This window comes from Gossypium arboreum, chromosome 2 (genome assembly GCF_025698485.1).
Source record: "Gossypium arboreum isolate Shixiya-1 chromosome 2, ASM2569848v2, whole genome shotgun sequence".
NCBI lineage: Eukaryota > Viridiplantae > Streptophyta > Magnoliopsida > Malvales > Malvaceae > Gossypium > Gossypium arboreum.
This window is the reverse complement of record NC_069071.1, coordinates 60,311,382-60,325,033: the sequence shown is the minus strand read 5'-3', so window position 1 is coordinate 60,325,033 and position 13,652 is coordinate 60,311,382. Positions and strand designations below refer to the sequence as shown.

At 34.5% G+C, this 13,652-nt stretch overlaps 1 long non-coding RNA gene across 1 annotated transcript; it reads left to right on the top strand.

Annotated features, from left to right (window-relative positions):
• Positions 1-11,086: 11,086 nt before the first annotated feature.
• On the top strand, positions 11,087-11,759 carry LOC128283624 (uncharacterized). The gene is made up of 2 exons (XR_008274017.1): positions 11,087-11,322; positions 11,429-11,759. It is a non-coding gene; the product is annotated as an uncharacterized LOC128283624 (long non-coding RNA).
• The last annotated feature ends 1,893 nt before the right edge of the window (positions 11,760-13,652 follow it).

Here is a 13,652-nt window from a genome sequence, read left to right as displayed (position 1 = left end):
TAGCCACGCCGATGACGGCTACTCCAAAAGGATGTTAAGTTCGAATGGACGGAGAAATGTCGAAAAGTTTCGATCAATGAAAACTTATTTGGTGAAGCCCCACTCGTGCAACCCGAGTCCCAAGAAAGAGTTTGTCATCTATAGCGACGCCTCCCTACTTGGGTTAGGTTGTGTATTGATGCAAGAAGGTCGAGTTGTGGCCTATGCATCGAGGCAATTAAAGCCACATGAGAAAAATTATCCGACTCATGATCTCGAATTGGCGCCATCGTGTTCGCTTTAAAGATTTGGCGACATTACTTATTTGGTGAAAGGTGCCATGTGTACTCGGATCACAAAAGTCTCAAATATTTGATGACCCAAAGAGACTTAAATCTGCGACAAAGACGTTGGCTCGAATGTTAAAGGATTATGAGCTGGTCATTGACTATCACCCGGGAAGGCGAATGTGGTTGCGGATGCCTTGAGTCAAATCATTATTCGCTTACGAGCGATGAACGTGCACTTGTCTGCTCGATCCGATAGTGTGTTAGTAGCTGAATTGAAAGCCAAACCACTATTGATACATCAAATTCGAGAAGCTCGAGAAAGTCGACGACGAGTTGGTCGCAAAGCGAAATTTGAGTGTGTTCGAACAAGGACTCGAATTTCAAATCGATGATGACGATTGTTTGAGGTTCAAAAGTCGTCGTGTGTTCCAAAGAACTCGAACTCATTTCGATAATTCGAATGAAGCCCATTGTAGCCGAATGGCAATCCACCCAGGAGTACGAAGATGTACAATGATTTGAAACGTCGATTTTGGTGGCATGGTATGAAACGAGACATCTCCGACTTTGTTTGAGATGTTTAATATGTCAACAAGTGAAAGCGGAACATCAAGTGCCTTCAGATTACTTCACCAATCACGATACCGAGTGGAAATGGGATCGAGTCACAATGGACTTTGTATCCGGACCGCCATTGTCGCAAGTAAGAAGGATGCGGTTTGGGTCGTGGTAGATAGATTGACTAAGTCGGCCCACTTTGTCCCCGCACGCACGGATTTTTCAATGGACAAATTAGCCGAATTGTACGCTTCTCGATTGTGAGATTACACGGGTGCCTATTTCCATCGTGTCGGATAGAGATCCGAGATTTACCTCGCGATTTTGGAAAAAGTTGCAAGAAGCTTTGGGTACCAAGTTGCATTTCAGACCGCCTTTCACCCCCAAACCGATGGTCAATCCGGCGGATAATTCGGATACTTGAGGATATGTTAAGATGTTGCGTCCTCGAGTTTAGTGGTTCATGGGAACGATATTTGCCTTTGATTGAATTCGCACAACAACAAACTTTCAATCAAGTATTAAGATGGCACCCTACGAGGCTTTGTATGGTCGTAAATGCCGTACACCATTGTTTTGACCGAGCTTGGTGAAAGCAAGATTTTCGGTGGATTTGATTAGAGATGCTGAGCAGAAGTGAAAGTAATCCGTGAAAGTCTCAAGATAGCCTCCGATCGTCGAAGTCGACGCGGACCAAGCGTAAGGATATCGAGTATCGTGGGTGATAAAGTGTTTCTCAAGGTATCGCCTTGGAAAAAGATACTCGATTCTACCGTAAGGGCAAGTTGAGCCCGAGGTTCATTGGGCCATATGAGATATCCGAGCGAGTCGGTCCGGTGGCATATCGTTTGATTTTGCCCCCTGAACTCGAAAAGGTTCACGATGTCTTTCACGTTTCGATGCTTCGACGCTATAAATCCGATCCATCGCACGTGATTAGTCCATCAGAAATTGAAATTCAAGCTAATATGAGTTATGAGGAAGAACCGATTCGTATCCTATCACGGGAAGTGAAAGAGTTGCGAAACAAACGGGTTCCGCTAGTGAAAGTGTTATGGCTCAAGCACGGGATTGAAGAAGCTACTTGGGAGATCGAGAACTCTATGAAAGAGCGATACCCAACCCTATTTACCGGTAAGATTTTCGGGGACGAAAATTTCTTAAGTGGGGGAGAGTTGTGACAGCCCAAAATTGACCCTAGTCGGGATGTGGTTTCGGGACCACAAAATCGAGGCATAAAAATAATTTAAAAATTTATTTTGATGCCTATGATATATGTTAATTTGTGTATGACATTTTGATGTTTCGATTTAGTGTTATAAAGGCGAATTTCACTAGAAAGGACTTAATAGTGAACCTTGAAAGTACGATAGGAAATGTGTGATGACTAATTAAAGCATGCATGCAAAATAATGGACTTGCATGTCAAATTCCCCTTTTATAGGTGGTGGCGGCCATGACAAGGAGGATGGGCTAAACATGTCATGAAACATGTTTTGTTGGTGCATTAGGGTGAAATAATAAACAAAGGTGTATGGGTGATAAAAGAATGAAAAAAATGTGTGAGTGTGGTAATCCCCCTTGCCGTGAGTTGAGAAGAAGAAAGAAAAAAATTTGTTGTGTTCATCCTTTCTCATCTTTTGGCCGAAAATCATAAGGAGGAAGAAAGGATTTTGCTCCATTTTTTTGGGTTAGAAGAGAACTAGAAGGAGATTTGGCCATACTTGTACCAAGATTAAGGTATGTATGAGGTTGTGTTTGGAGTTTCATGCATGTTTTGGTTGCTAACTTGATGTGCATGTTAGCCAAGGCTCAAATCGTTGTTATGCCATAGAAATGATATTTGGCCAAAGTTGTTATGGTGATAAAGCCATTGCATGCTAAGTGTGAAGCTTGATGATGATGCATGCAATGATGGATTGTCTACTCTTGAGTAAGATTTTGAGTTTTCTTTTGTTTAACCATGATTGAAGTTGAAAAGGGCATGATTGTCATATTCGCCATGATGCATTCATGAGCATGGTTCATGCTTTTGCATGTTAGTTAAAATTTGTGTTTTGGATGGCTATGGACACCTTGAAATTCGGCCATGCTCATATATGTCTATATATGTTTGCACATGATGTTTTGGCTATGAAATAAGTGATGAATATGTTGTTTAAAGAAGAAGATGTTGAAGAATGTTGGTGAAATTGCAAGCACATTCGGCCTAGCACACATATGAGTGCTTGATGCTATATTATAAGTTTTGAGCTACAATATGCAAAGCATTAACTAGTAAAATGCATGTTGTTTTTGTGAAGTATTAAGTGCATAACTGGCCTCAACATGGACATGAATATTCGGCCTTGGGTAGCCTATTGAAGGCCTTAGCTTTTCCTTGATGCTCGAATAAATTGTATCGAATTGCTTGATGTAGTATAAAATGTGCATGACCATTGTGTATTCAAGCTAAAGGGTGGCCATATGACCATTTAAACTCCTTGTCATATTCGGCCATAAGCTAGCACAATGAGGTTTTAATAAATTGAATTTGTTTGAATTAGCTCAAGAGCTTAGAGGGCCACAATTGGACAAGGGGAAGGAGAAAGTGATCAAATAGCCGTAAAAGCCGTTCGACAACATCCGAGGTAAGTCCTCAAGAAGTGACCTTACTTGAATTATGTGAAATGAAATATGGATGTGTATTGATTATTGATTTATGTGTGTATGAGTATTCAAATGATACCCGGGCTAAGTCCCGAAGGCGATTATGCTAGTAATTATAATTGTGTTGGAGCCTTAGTAACGAAAATGAAATATGTATGTCCAATGATTATTGATGTCTGTGTGCATGAGAAATTGAATGATATCCGGGCTAAGCCCCGAAGACAATTATGCTGGAAATTATATCCGGGTTAAGACCCGAAGGCAATTGTGCTAGTGGCTACATCCGGGCTAAGACCCGAAGGCATTCGTGCGAGTCATTCTATCCGGGCTAAGACCCGAAGGCATTCGTGCTCTTGGTTATATCCGGTTGTATTCCGAAGAAGCTTGGGCTGGAGGTGAGTGTTGGTTGCTGTAATAAATTCAATTAGTACGCTCGAAAAGCCCAAAGAATGAGGTACGTTTATATGTGCATTGGGAAGTCGACATGTTGAGCAACATTCGCTCAAACGACTAACGAATTTCAGCTATTGAATCGGTTGATACTTGGTGAAAGTATATAATGATGAAGTGTGATGTAAGAATGATTATGAGAATGTGTATTAATGAAATGATGCATTTGGTTATGTGAATATATTGCTTTAATTAAAGCTGATTTTTATTCCTTGAGACTTACTAAGCATAAAAAAATGCTTACCCCGTTGCTTTGGCTCTCTGTTTTATAGATTTCGCTCGATAGCAATCGGATTTGGGATCAATAAAGTCGAAGTCATCCACACTATCAAAGCCTCCATTTTGGTATAATTTTTTGTTGAACTTGAAATGGCATGTATAGGACTACCCCTTGTCGGTTCAATTGTGTTGTGATGTATATGTGTACAGCCATGCGAAAATGGCTCGTAGAAGTCAAGTACGAACTTAGACCATTTGTGATTTGTATATATATATATGGTTTCATGATGTAATTATGGATTGGAAATGGGAGTGTTGGTCACATGATCAGCCATTGGAATGGCTAAAATGGTCATAGGTGAACCTATGTATGGCAAGACTAGTTGGATCATGGAGACTACAAATAGATAAGACCTACCTTGAAAACAGTTGCTGGCAGCAGCAGTGGAGTGGATTTGAAAAATCACCAAAATTTGTAGGAATGGTATTAAATAGTGGATAAGCTATTTAAATGAACCTTGATGGGTCTATTTTCATATGGAAGAAACGAAATGGTCATAGGAGTTACAGGTTAAGAGATATTAAAGCTATTGTGAGACAGGGCCAGAATGGTTTCTGGGTCCCCTGTCGCAACTTTAAAAATTTACTATAAATTATCCAGAAAGAATTAGGAGTCATTCCTTATATGTACAGATTCCATTTTGAGTCTAGTTTCATTAGAAACAAACGGCACCAGTATTAAATCCCTGTGCAGAGAGATATTCAAGTTGTAACGCGCAAAGGTCAAAGCAGTCGATCCCTGTAACATGGGTAACTTTAACTAATAAACTGTACCAATTGGCCCGACCAAAAATTCTAGAAATAAATCCATGGATGGATATATGAGTCTAAATTCAGGGAAAATTTACGAAACCAGTTTCCGAGTTTTGGAACTCGAGATATGATTTTTAAGGCTACGGTGACGCAGTTTTCCAGCCTGACTGGAAATGTCAAATTGGTGGGCAAAATATGTGGACTTGGCTTGTTAACCCCTCGTGTCCGACACCGGCGATGGTCTCGGGTTCGGGGTGTTACAGATTCATCTCTCCTTCAAGATTCACTGGTAGAGATAGACCAAGACTGAGCAATCTAAGTTCTAAAGAATGTTTCTAAGTTACGTAGCTTTTTGGGCTTAGCCGGGTATTATCTATGATTTGTTAAAAACTTTTTGATCATGGCATTTCTAATGACGAAGTTGTTGCAGAAATATGTTAGCTTCGTTTGGTCCAATAAGTTTTAGAAAAACTTCAAACAATTGAAGAACATGTTAATTGAAGCTCCAGTTCTAACTCAGCCTAAAACAAGGAAAGAGTTTATTGTTTTTAGTTATATGTCACTTTATTGTCTGGATTGCATTCTAATGTAGAATAGGAAAGTAATTGCCTATGTTCTGCGATAGTTAAAGCCTCATAAGAGAAACTATCCGACGCATAGTTTAGAGTTGGTCGCGGTTGTTCTTGCTTTGAAAATATGGTGACACTATTTATATGGTGAGAAATATCATGTTTCACTTACCACAAAAGCCTGAAATATTTGATGACTCAGAAAGATTTGAACTTGTGATAGCGTAGATGGCTTGAATTACTAAAAGATGATAACTTAGTGTTTGGTTACCAGCGTGGGAATGCTAATGTGGTAGTCAATGCTTTGAGTCGTAAATCTATGTTTTCTTTGAGAGCTATGAATACTAGCTTGATTATAGAAAGTGATGGTTCTATTCTAGCCGAGTTGAAAGTGAAGCTGGTGTTCTTATCGAAACTTCAAGAACTTCAGAAAAATGACCAAGAATTGTTGGCGAAGTGGGATCTAGTGAAAAGTGGTCAAACGACTGATTTCTATAATGGAACCAATGATTGTCTGTACTTCCAAGATCGATTGTGTGTGTTGAATGATTCAGGGCTGAAACAAGAATTGTTAAATGAAGCTCACAATAGCGTTTATTCGATTCAGCCTAGAAGCAATAACATGTATAACAATCTGAAACAACGTTACTGGTGACCAGGAATGAAACGTGAAGCATCAGAGTTCGTATCCAGATGCTTGATATGCTAGTAAGTGCTAGTAAGTGGAAGTCAAACATCAAGTTCCATCAAGTTTGTTACAACCTGTGACGATTCCTGAGTGGAAATGGGAGCATGTCACCATGGATTTTGTTTCAAGGAGACTCAATCTAGTTTATAGTGGATAGATTGACAAAATCCTCTCATTTTATACCTATTAGAACTGGTTATTCATTTGAGAAATTAGCTAAATTGTATGATTCAGAAATTGTTAGACTACACGATGTACCACTATCGATTATCTTTGATCATAATTTGAGGTTTACCTCTAGATTTTGGGGTAAGTTGCATAAGGCTTTGGGATCCAAATTGAATTTTAGCACCACTTCTCATTCACAAACAGATGGTCATTATGAACGAGTGATTCAAAATTTGGAAGATATGTTACGATATTGTGTTATTAAGTGTGAAGGTAGTTCGGAAAATTATTTGTTGCTTATAATAACAACTATTAGTCAAGTATAAAAATGGTATCATACGAGGCTTTATACAGGCATAAATGTAGAAGTCTGTTATATTGGTCTAAATTAAGTGAAAGAAAGTTAGCTGGGGTTGATCGTGTTTGAGAAACTGGAGATAAAGTTAGAAGTGTTGCAATAATCTAAAAGTTGCATTCGATCATTAGAAATCTTATGTTGATCTAAAACGTAAAGGTATTGTTTGGCATTTCCTCTAGAACTTGATAGAATTCACAATGTTTTCCATATTTCAATGCTTCGTCGCTATCATTCTGATCCTTCACATGTGTTATCTCTGGATGAAATTGTGCTACAGTCTGATCTGATCTATGATGAAGAACCAATTACAATTTTGGCTCAAGAAGTATAAGAATTATGGAATAAACGTGTACAGTTGGTTAAAATATTATGGCATTGGCACGAAGCTGGGGAAGCTACATGGGAAACGGAATAAGTCTATGAGATCACAATTCCCAATCCTATTTTTCAAGTAAGAAATTTCGAGGACGAAATTTTTAAGGATAGGAGAGTTGTAACATCTCACTTTTAGTGGTACCAGAAACGGTAGTTTTGGAACACTGATTTTGATGATCAAGTCAGTAAGTACTATAAATTTATAATATTTACGAGTTTAATATAGAGTTAAATTAAATTTCGGTCCAATAATTTTAGCAATTGAATAGTTAATTAAAGAAAAGGACTAAATCATAAAAGATATAAAATTTAATCACTATTAAATTTTATTGATTGAATGAATTGTTTAGTAAATGTGGGAGGTTTTAAAAGGAAAATATATTGTTTTTGTTAAGTTGGACGGTTAGTAAATTTATTTTATGCATTTTATACATTAATTTAAAGTTAAAACAAATATAATAAAGTAAAACGTAAAAAAAAAAAAAACAATTAAGTTATCATCTTTTTTATTTGTTTCCATCGAAAACTAAAACTTAAAAACACCATTGAAGAGTTTTGAAGTTCGGCCAAACAATTTTCACATTTCTCGTAAATTTTATGTTTTTGAGATCGTTGTAACTTAATCTAGCTAACCCGGGGACTATTTCATAAAAAAATTGTCAATTATGAAACTTACCATTGATGAATCTTAGTAGTTCATGAGGTTATTTGATGAATTTATGAACTTTGTTGCTAAATGGGACTATTTTGTAAAGAAATTTTAGTTAGTTTTGAGCTTAGGGACTAATATGAAAATATGTCAAGTTTAGCATGAAAATTCTATAAATTTTCATTATTAAAAGGCTGATTTTGGATGAGGTTATAATCAATTTTGTATATTGGGGTTTAAATATGAAAATTACAATAGTTTTAGTTTTAGGGATTAAATTAAACAAAGTGTAAAAGTTAAGGGAAATTCTGTAAAATGAAAATAAAAGGTCCTATGAATAAAAATGAGCATATTAATGCATTTGGAATTGATAAATTGAATTTGACTATTGTATAAATCAAGAATTGAACCGTACAGTGGATAATTGAGAGAAAGGGAAAATTGCATATTAGTCTTTACGAGTCAACCATTAGCCGAATTAATAAGTAAGTTCATAATATAGATATATGTATATATACTTATGTTTGGTACTGTCATGATTTTGCTAATTGAATTGTGGTTGAAATGTTAATATTGGCTTGAGATTGTTATTTGTTCCAATTAGGTGAAAGGAGAATAAGACTTATTCGTAAAGTAATGAATATATACAAAACATGAGTTATATGTGTTTTTAAAAAGAACCTAATTGATTTTCGGCACATGTATGGACATTCTAAAAGTGCCTCTAAATTATAAATGTTATGAAATATGTTAAATGTCCATTTGAATGTAATAAACGATTAGGATACGATTAACATACTAATAGGGTTAGAATTCGTGCTTGTACGGTATTGCACTTCGATGCCTCTATTTGCACTATGGTGCCTTTGACTAGCGTTACGATGCTCTCTGGTGTGGTTTAGTTACTAGAGTATTCGAGTTATGTTACTATAGTTCATCGGGCTAGATAGAAATGAGGTTAAATATAAAAAAGATAAATGGAACTAAATTAATATATAAATGATTTTCTGATTGTGTAAACATGATATATCTTGACAGAATGTAAATAAGAATAGATAAATCACATGGTACTAATTGAATTTACAATGAGTATGATTAATATGATGATTTGATCTTATACAAATCTCACCTATTTTGTGAATTAAATGTCAGGTTACTTTAAGTTAAGTTGTTCAATTCAATTACTTGATTAAGGTAAGTTGATTTAGTTTAGCTACGGACTTACTAAGTTATATAAGCTTACTTTGTTTATTTTTCTATTTTCTGTAGTTAACGTTTTGCAGAACTAGTCAGACGAATCAACTTCAAAGCTCACACTACCAAACTTCTGTCTCGATAGATTTTACCTTGTTATTTCGGTTTTGTGGCATGTATATATGACATTTTGAGTTGATGAAGTTGATATTCTAGTTGGAATTGTAATGTGTCTAAAATTGGAATGTAATGTTTGGTTTATGCTTTAGTTGATGATATGAATTGCTGAATTAGATTGGATGTAATGGTGCCTTATGGAATATTGGCTAGAACTAGGAACTTGTGTTATATATTCAAATGTTAGATGTGTTTTGAGTTGTTTAAATGTATGAACTTGGTAATGTTTAGTGCATAAGTTATATGGATGATATGGAGTCTAATGGGAGATTGTTTGATTGGTTGAATGGATGCATTTTTTATTGATTCTTTGAGGTGCCATTGAGGGCATATTGGTATAGTTGAATGTGATAAACTTTAGTATATTAGTTTTGAGTATGCTTTAATGACAATTAGTTGAATACATTAAATCTTGATTATTAGTATGTATGTTTATGAATGATGATTTCAGGTCCTTATTTGTTTCTAAAGAGTATCATTTGAGTTTTAGATGGTTTGGGCATGAATTAGATATTTTAAAGATGGAATTTTACCATTTCTGAACTTAAGTATCGATATTTTTATATTGGTATTGATACTTGATCATATGAATTGTTTTTAAAAGAATCAGAATTCTAAATTGGTTACGATTTTTATGAGAGTATCGATCCTTTTCTTAAAATATCAACACCATGTAATAAATACTGATACCCTTATTTTGCCTAATAAACAAAATTGAATTTTGGTATCGTTCTGTAGACATGGTATCGATACCATCAATTAAATATTGATACAAAATTTTAAACTTTGAAACTTTGAAAATTTTGCAAATCAATCTTACATATTACTTGAATTTGACCATTAAGTCCTTGTATACTTCAATATATTTTGTTACAATGTGTTTGAATTTTATTATATAAAATTTTTTATATGATTGTGATTATTGCATGTAGCATCCTTTTATTCGGGTTTGGTGACTAGACCGGGTAAAGGATGTTACATGTCTTGCAAAAAGAACAGAAATTTTTCGGGAAAAAATTTATTTCTATAAATATCACAAACAAATTCGATTTTCAAAATTTTAATTTTCTCTGTGACTTAAAGCCGTTTTTTAAACTGGATTTTTCCAACACCAACTTCCTTGATCAAAGGGATTTGATAAATTTGATCTTATTCGATTCGATTCAATCTAATTTTCTAAATAAGTTTCTAGAAGTAATTTTATTTTCATTGATTGGGTTAATATAATCCACAATCTCAACTAAGCCCCAAAATATGGTTTAATAAATTACCAATATTCCAAATATAGCAAATTGTTGTATTGTCACTATGGATAAAAAAGTAAACACTGCCTCAAAAATACATAGAAACAACTTCAATAACTAATCGTCTGCGAGGGTGATTTAGACCCCTAACATTCCATGAACGAATCATTTGCCCCTATCTGAGGATTGGATAACTCACTTAGGCCTCGACACATCTCCGATTACTCCAATATCTTCATTTTATCCTGATATCCTGATCTTCTCTTGGATGGACCACCATCAGTAGTTACCACCGCTGCCTTGTTCTTCTCCTATTACTCCAATATCTTCATTATATCCTGATCTGCTCTTGGATGGACCACCATCAGTAGTTATTACTGCTGCCTTTTTCTTCTCAGGTTTAGGTACCACCATAGTTTTGTTCTCAGAAATCACTTGTGGTTTACCTTCCATTATGGTAAGCTACTGATTTTCTTTTTCTAGGTTTCATGTGGTTCAGAAGTTTCTTCGACTGTTTCACAAATATATGTTTGAATTATATTTATAAAAGGTAAAAGAAAATAAGTACTCTTGTTTGTAATATTTAAAAAAAAAAAGCTTAAATGAAAAATTAGCCCTGAATTATAATTTTCTTTATTTAAATATTAATTTTTTTTCAAAAGTTTTAATCCAACCGTCTACTTTGGTTAAAAGAATTTCTATCAGCCAATTAAATTAGGATAGGTGGAAAAAATTAACAAAAATTAATTTTCTTTTTCTTCCATCTCCCCTCTCGTCCCTCGTTTTCCCTTTCATCTTCTTCTTCCTTCTCTCATTTAATCACCAGCTTCAATACAAACCAACCACACCATCATTATATATTTTGTCTATCGACAGAAATATACAAATTCAAGAACACTCTCAGAAAAGAAAAGAAGAGAACACCCCTCAACGTGAATGCTGGTAAATTAAAAAAAAAAAAAACGTATTCAAGCACTTTTGTAGGTTAAAGACAGCTATGTTCAAGAATGCTTATGTTGGTTCTATTTCTTCACATTCCTTGAAACAGATTCGTCCATGGAAGTCTTCTTTGTAGTCGCTTTCAATGCTTTTTGTATTGGCTTAATACAGAACTGCAGTTGTTGTTCATGCTCATCACTGCTACTAGTCGAGTCTTCCTCACTGGTAATAAACAAAACATTGTTTCTCGCCCACCAACTGTTGTAATATCAGCTTTTAGTGTCTTTAATGTAAAGCTTTCAATGTCTTGATTAGCTCAGACAAAAGGTCGATTTTATCTTCACAGTAAAGTGAAGTTTTGATCTCAAACTTACCATCTTCTTCCGATGTATCTACTATTAGCTCATCAATTTCAGTCGACACAGGACTCGTTTCTGCTATCATGGTGGTTTGTCCTTTCAGGCACTTAGCATGTAAGATTACTCGCCAAGTTGTGAAGCCTTGTCCGTCTATGTCACAAAGTGATCATAAGCAAGAAAACAACAATTGAAAGATAACCATTTTGTTATTTTAAATTACTTTGTTTCAAGATATATAAACTCATAAAAACGTAGTTACAACTAAAATGTTATTTAGTTAACGAGCATGGCATTAGGTTACTTTTGCTAGTTAGGAAGCTTGCTCCCGCATTACAAGAAATAATCAAAATGAGAAAAAAACAATGTATAAAACTTGAAAGTAGCTAAAAGTGTTGGCTGTTGTTAATGGTGGGGGTTCATTTTTGTCTCTCTTTATTTATTTTCATTCCCTACTTAATCTGATTGATGATATGTAACAAAATTTCGTGGAATCGTATCAACTGCTCCTTGATTTTTCTTCTTTTTAGAAAAAGAAGAGATGGGGAGAGGAGAGAATACGAAATAAAAGCAATTCTAATTAAATTTTTACCACACGTCACAATTTAATTCACCGATAGAATTTTTTTAAAAAAATATTAATAGATTAGAAGTTTAGGTACTTAATAATAAAAAATTTACCCAAAAGTTTTTTTTCATTTAAGCCTTAAAAAATTTACACTCTCCATCTAAAAAAAATTGTCATTTTTAAGTAACTTAATTCTATTATATGATAAGAAATGAGAGAGATTAACAAAGTTCTAATAAGGATGATGACCCTTCCCAAAAAAAAAAACCATAAAAGTGGCTAAGCTATCATTATCAATCATATCATAGTTAGCCACACAAAATTAAAGATTCGAAAAGTCATTATTTACTTTTTAAAATAAAATAAATGAGACTTTCCAAATAAAAAATAGGATAAATGAAAAAAACTAGTAATTTGTACTTGGACCAGATATTAAAGTTTCCATTATTTTAGTCATAATAAAATAATGGAGTTAGTTTTAATGAGTAGGAAAACAAGAAAATTATTTCAACAAACAAAAACTTTACTTCACTTCACCATTGTGTTGGATAGCACGTCATGCCTATTCTATTTTTTTTCTTCAGTATTCGTTTGTCTCTCATCTACGGCTGCTATAATTTTTATTTTTAAAAATATTGAGGATTATATATTAATTACCATACTTTTCTGAAGCATTCCTTTTGTCTAGAATATAATTATATACATTTGATAGTAAGTTGATTTGATCATTACTAAAACCATTCTTCTCGATAATGTATGGTTTTAGGTTTTAGGTTTGATTATGAGTCTATAATCAATATTTAATTAATGTTATGATAACAACGCATGCGAAACAGGATCACAAATTTATTCACCCTCAACACTATCACCATCGTGTTCGATTTGGGCAGTCAAACAATCCAAAGTATTGCTCACCTTTTGAAGTATAGTATTTTGTTGCCTCTCTCGAGCATCAACTTGCGAATCATGTTCTCAAACGTATTATTGATCTTGAAGAGATCTTGTTGCAACTTCGTCGTAAAACCAGTAAGGTTTTACATGGTAACCAGTGGCTTTTGACTTGGATTATCACTCCCTTTATTACTACGAGTATCACGAGTCGTTGTGAAAGATTGAAAACTATATAACACTTAAAAAGAAAATATTAAGCAAACATCACCGTTATACACTTGGAAATAAAATCAAATTCTCAATGAGGTAAAAATTAATACTGTGAGTCTTTTAAAAGTGTTTAGTATCAATTAATTAGAATGTATCAGAACCAATCTAACAAAGCAAATCTAGTGGCACTAGGAGTCCAAAATCGGCTAGACACTAAAAAATTATGTTGTCTGAAGGAAGGTGTGTGCAACGTGCTTTAACATACTAACACAAGAAACAAGAAAGTGTTAGAATATGTAATAGAATAA